Source organism: Cervus elaphus, chromosome 5, assembly GCF_910594005.1.
Source record: "Cervus elaphus chromosome 5, mCerEla1.1, whole genome shotgun sequence".
Taxonomy (NCBI): Eukaryota; Metazoa; Chordata; class Mammalia; order Artiodactyla; family Cervidae; genus Cervus; species Cervus elaphus.
This window is the reverse complement of record NC_057819.1, coordinates 122033376-122039638: the sequence shown is the minus strand read 5'-3', so window position 1 is coordinate 122039638 and position 6263 is coordinate 122033376. Positions and strand designations below refer to the sequence as shown.

The window sequence follows — 6263 nt, the reverse complement described above, 5'->3', positions numbered from 1 at the left end:
TCTACGGGGGGGCGGGGCCGCGTCCGAAGAGGGAGGGTCGACTCAGCTTGGGGGCGGGGCCTGACCTGAGAGGCGGGGTCGCATCTCTGGAGCGCGGGGCTGAGGGCGGGAACCACCTGACTGGGTACCCTAGCCTTTCCCCTCAAACCTCAGGAGCAGGCAGGACCCAGACTCTCACACTAACTCAAGCTAAGAGATTTTCTTATTTTTAATTGATAAAAGGATAAGTATCTCAGTATAAATAACAATGCTTTGTGGAGTTTTTAACAGGTATGCTAGTAAAATGTTCGCGAAAAGAGCAAAATGGGTGGAAGTGAGGAAATGGAAGCACAAATGACCCTTGAACAATGCGGGGCCACTTAACATGCAGATTTTTTTTTTTTTCAAGAGTATACGTCTCGGGCCTACCTACCTACACGACCCTGGTTGGTTAGATCCACAGCTGCAGAACCGTAGATATCATGGATAAGAGGGAAGACTATAAATTAGACGCAGATGTTTTTACTGTGTGAAAGGCGGCCGTCCCTAACCCCTGGTTGTTCAAGAGTCAAGTGTAAATGAATGTCTAGACTCTCTCACCCCACCCTCCACCTCCCCATTGAGAGACCCCCGCCACAGGGACACAGACTGCCCCCCAGCCCAGGACCCAGAGCTACCCACAGACACACAGCTGACACAGATGCCCCAAGGCACAGAGCCCCCTTCAGGACACGCAGAAGCTCCTGCAGGGACACAGGGCCCCCCAGGACACAAAGCCCCCCCAAGAGGCACTAATCTGTTCTGTATTAAAACCCAGCTTTCTATTTGTAAGAGGGAAAACACCCTCTAACATTTTACAGCGTAGGCCCCACTTCTCAGAATGCGTTTGGAATGCTGTCAGTGTCCCTGTGACCAAGTGTGTCTCCACTGGGGGCTGGGCATCCAGTGAGCTGTCTGTCTACTGTGGGGTTATTAAAGAGTTTCTTTTAAAAGATAAAAAGTACTGAGCAAGGGCAGGGAATTTAGCTACCCATGGAAAAGAGTTGCACTCCATCTCCATCTACCCTTCAATGGACAGATACGCAGCACCAGAGAGGCAAGAAGGGAACACTAGAGCCCCTTATGTCCACATGGATGAACATCAAATGAAGAGAGTCAATTCCTAGGCAGGTTGATAAGAAGTCTGAAGTCCCCGAGGAGGAGAAGGGTCTGGAGCCCTTGAGAAAGAGGAAGGGGTCTGGGGCTCTCAAGGAGGAGGAAAGGACCACCTTTTTTTTTTTTCCCTATATTGCTTTGTATCAGTCAATATAACAAAGTGTCTTGCTTGTGGGCATGTTTCTCCTTAACAAGAACCTTCTAACTAATCTTGTTATCTTAAGAAGTATGTTGTGGGAGTGGGTCTGGTAAGACCTTTCTATTGTTAATTCTAATCTTGTTAATTTAAGGTGTATGTTGTGGGAGTGGGTCTGGTTAAAGTATATAAGGCCTTGATAAGATGTGGGTGGGGGCCCCCTTCTGAAGTCTCTGTCAGAAGCTTTCTCTTTTTTTTTGGCACCAAAGGCACATCCTAGCTTTATTAAAGGGCCCACGCTGCAGTCAATATAAAAACACAAAAAGTCTCATCAGTTTAATAATAATAAAAAACCCCAAAAATGGAAAACTGAGGGCGCAGGGAAGAGGACCCTGGGCCAGGGCCATGGGGAGCCCTGCTCGTGGCACCAGGCCTGGCCGCGGGGACCCCTGGTATTGCTGTTGCTATGAAGTCCGGGGGCAGCGATTATCCTGTGGAGCCACCGTTCAGCTGGGTCGAGGACCCTTACTTCTTCTGGGGTGTGCTCAGCTTCTGCATGCCCCGGATCTTGTCCAGCAGGCCACAGATGAAGGCCTCAGTGGGTTTGTAACAGTCAACCAGTTGCTCCTTGATCCTGGCAGCCCGGGTATCATCGCCTTCTGTGTCCAGGAGTTCATCCACATCGATTTCCAGCTCCAGGATCTCCTCTCCTGGCAGTCGTAGAGGCGAGTGAGCTGCTCTAGGATCCACTCCTCCAGGTTGAGGCACTTCTGTAGCTCCTTGCGGTCGTACTTGACCGTGACCTTACCTTGGCACCTCACTGGGCCCTCGTCGCAGCCCTTGTCTGCAGCCCCAGGGGGGCTCTGAAAGTAGACACCCCGGGCCCTGGGCCGCCATTCCCCGGTCTGTTGGCCGGGGCCTCCAATGCTGCGCTCCCCATGGGGCCGCTGTCAGCCATGGCAGCCGCTGGGGCCAAGTCAGGCCCTTCCCTGACGCCCGCCCGCTAGCTCCGGGCCACTTAGCATGCGGAGCCCCTGGGCAGAAGCTTTCTGTCCATTTAATAAAAGGACACAAAAGCTCTTTTCTGCTACACAAAAGCTCTTGAGTGATCAAGCCTGGTCCCTGGTCCAGGGAGGCTAAATCTTCCGAGATCACAAATCCCACATCATTCACTGTAAGCTATCAACATGTTGAGCAAAGAAAGCAAGTTGCAAAGCAGACCCACGTGCAGTTCACTCTGCACAAAGCTCAAAGCAGGCAGACTCAGGAACCCGCTGTTCAGGGATGCATACTGAGGTGGATGCAGACAAGTAAAGAAAACAACACAGAATTGGCTATGCTGTTGTGCTTAGTCGCTCAGTCAGTCTGACTCTGTGACCCCATAGACTGTAGCCCACCAGGCTCCTCCATCCGGGGGGTTTCCCAGTCAAGAATACTGGAGAGGGTTGCCATGCACTCTTCCAGGGGATCTTCCCCACTCAGGGATCAAATCTGCATCTCCCATGTCTTCTGCATTGCAGGCGGATTCTTTACCTGCTGAACCATCAGAACTGGAGATGGTGGTTTCTCCTGGAGCAGGGTTGTCATCTGCAAGAGGGGAGGGGTCTGTGTGGTCAGCTGAAAAACTACCCACAAGCTTGTAAATGTGTCCCCTTGTATGGCTGAAGCAACTTTGCAGATGTGATTATTGACCTTGAGATGGGGAGGGGCGGGGGAGATTGGGCTCTAAATGCCATCCCTTGGTAAGAGGAAGACAGGGTGTCAATGTGACCCTGGAGGCAGAGATTAGAGTGGTGCGGCCATGAGCCAGGGAACAATGGCAGCTTCTAGAAGCTGGAAGAGGCCTGGAACTGATTTTCTTCTGGAGTCTCCAGAAGGAAGAACCAGCCCTGCCCCAGCCCTGCCCACACCTTGATCTCAAGACTACAGGCTTCTGACCTCTAGAGCCGTGAGAGAATAAATATATATTGTTGTAAATCACCACAGCCAATGATTCAGTACCTCATGTAGCAGCCTGAAGACTGGCCCTCAAAGATATCAGGTCCTCATCCCTGGAACCTGCAAATATTACCTTGTTTTGGAAAAAGAATCTTGGCAGCTGTGATTAAATTAAGGACCTGAGATGGGGAGATGACCCTGGGTTATCCAGATATGCCCTGAGTGCCATCACATGTGTCCTTAGAAGAGGAAAGCAGAGAGAGGTTTGATACACTTAGGAAGAAGGCCATGTGAACACGGACACAGAGGTCAGAATGATGCAGCCACAAGCCAAAGGACACCCGAGGTCACGGAAGCTGGAAGAGGCAGGAAAGATCCTTCTGGAGCCTTCAGAGAGGTCACAGCCCTGCCCACACCTTCACATCAGCCCAGTGGTACCCATTTTGGACTTGTGGCCTCTAGAACTGTGGAAGAATACATTTCTACTGTTGGTAAATTTGTTACAGCAGCCACAGAAAACTTAGAATATAAGAGCATATTACAATATGCAGAGGGCTTTGGAAATAAAGTTGTTTCATATGATACAGTGTTTCACTAGTAAAACAATCTAGAGAAACTTCAAAAAGCTACCATCGTTACCCCTGATTTCTGAAGTGGACCAAGGAGCAAAGATAAAATTGGGGTGGGGGCAAGGTATCAAGAAACCAGCAGACAATGCTGGCTGGCTTTCAGCTACACAAGCCACTGTCCTCCAGTAGAAGTAGGAAGTCAGCTTCTACCAGGGCAGACAGGCGTTTTCTAGACCTGAGTACCAAGTCCACTCCTGGCCGAGAGAGTCACCTTCCTGTCATCTCATCAGGCACAGAAAGAGCACCGGAGATTCTGATATACCCAGTCTGGCCATAGCGGGCTCTGTAGGATATGACAGCTGCCTGGACAAGGCCACTCTGGCTTATAGGCACAGCATAAAAGCAAGACCTTGCATGAACACAGTCCAGAATGGAGCAGTGTCTGAGCCAGCAAAGACCAGACCCCATCATGGAGTCGGAGCTGCTGCTGCTCTTGGCAGAGACAGCTTTAACCTGGCTCAGTCTTCACACCTTCTAGGTAAGAGTTACTAAAACAGTGATCCCAGAATCACCCCTGCTCCCTGAGAGTGTTGAACACAGCAAAGTGTTCTAGCACAAATTAGTCTGAATCCTTTCCAGCAGCCTCTGCAAATGCCCATGTTTCTCGACCTTGCGCAGTCTCTCTCACTGTGATGAGTCAGCTGAGTTCCTGATGACCTGTGATTGACAGCAGTGAGAGCACCTCTGGGCTGCCTTGCCTAGGACAGATAAAGGCTGGAGCAACAGCCTTTGGACCGAAGTGGACTTTGGAACTCTTCCTTGTCTCTGTCTTCCTCTCCGCAGTGACTCAGAGGCCTCTGTGCCTGGGCTGGCTCCACTGTTCTCGTGGGAAAGTAGAGTGAAAGAAGCAATATTCCACACTTGATTTTTAGACTGAGGCAGGAAAGGGATGGTAGGATTTAAAGCCAAAACTTGATGGGCAGGAACCAGCCTTTTTTGAGAACAATATGTGAGATTTCAGAGATCTGAAGAAGGAGGGTGCAGACCTAAATATTCCATCAAAGCTGGAACAGATGGAGCCAGACCCTGACTGTTGAGTTTAGGCTGGTTGAGGAGCAAAGGTTGGGGATCAATGGTCAGAGGTGAGGAGGGACAGGGCCAGCCTGACCCTCGCCAGGGCAGGGATCCCTATTGGGCACCCACTGCCTATGTGAGAGGTGGCTCCCATTGCTACCATCAACCCATCTGCCTGCTGCCAGCAGGAGCATCTGCAACAACAACCGCCCTGTTCTGAGGCTTTGTCAGCCTCAACCACTAGGTCAGCATATTGACAACACCCCTGGTGAAGGTTGGGGCCCCAAGGGAAGAGAGGTCTGAGAGCACATAGGGAGTAGGGAGTGAACACGGGGTTCCACCCTCCCAGTGTGTTAGGACACATCCCCTGCCCCCCATGACAGCTTGGCTACTTCCCTCCAGTTCCCTGATACATGCAGCTTCATGCTTGCTTTTCAAATTCACATTTACTTTGATGACACACTTCTCCGCAAAGGGAAACGTCTCTATCTTCCTCTCTTTGGCAAAACAAATATTATCAAGCCCGTAATTGACATTTTTTGCAGATTCAATATTTGCCTGGATCATTCCTCATCAAAGTTGTAAACTGTCTAGGAAATTATTCTGCATTGCAGTAATTTTCACAGGGCAATTGAAGACATAATTGTACATAATGCATTTTGAATCTAGACGCTTGAAAAGACAATTACAAACAGCTGGGACACAATTTGGTGTTCTTGTTTATACTGGGGGGTGGATTTTGCCAGCAGAGAAGCCACAGGAGAAAATGGTGAAGTTTGAGAACAGTTTCTCCAGGGTTCAATTTACATTTCAGTTATGATTTCTGGGTTCTCACCACCAGAACATGCATACTTGTACGTAATACATTTTATATCACATGAGCTGTCACTTCAATCATCTCCGACTCTTTGTGATCCTGTGGACTATACCCACCAGGCTCCTCTGTCTATTGGGATTCTCTAGGCAAGAATACTGGAGTGGGTTGCCATGCCCTCCTCCAGGCACTTTTCCTGGCCCAGGGATCATTGGTAGACAGGTTCTTTACCACTAACACCACTGTATTAGGGTTTATTTTTATTTCACAGGAGTGCTACTTTGATAGCACTTTCTACTATGAAGCATAACTTATTTTCTCATGTGAGCCCTGGGGCTGCTATAACAGATCGCCACAAACTAGGGGGCTTAAAACAATAGAAATCTGCCTCTCACAGTTCTGGAGACCAGAGTCTGAATCCAGGTGTGGGCAGAGCTCTCTTCTGCCTCTTCCTAGCTTCTGGTGGCCCCAGGGGTCCTTCAGTTAAACAATGAAAAGGGAAAGAAGGGGCCTGGTTTAGCCTTGCGACCAGGTATCTCTCCCCAGCCTCCTCCCCTCTACCTGGGGAACCTGCACCTTGTACTTCTTTGTACCCTTC

At 49.8% G+C, this 6263-nt stretch overlaps 1 pseudogene; it reads right to left on the bottom strand.

The window, feature by feature from the left end:
- Positions 1 to 1747: 1747 nt before the first annotated feature.
- On the bottom strand, positions 1748 to 2532 carry LOC122693476 (annotated as a pseudogene).
- Positions 2533 to 6263: the final 3731 nt, after the last annotated feature.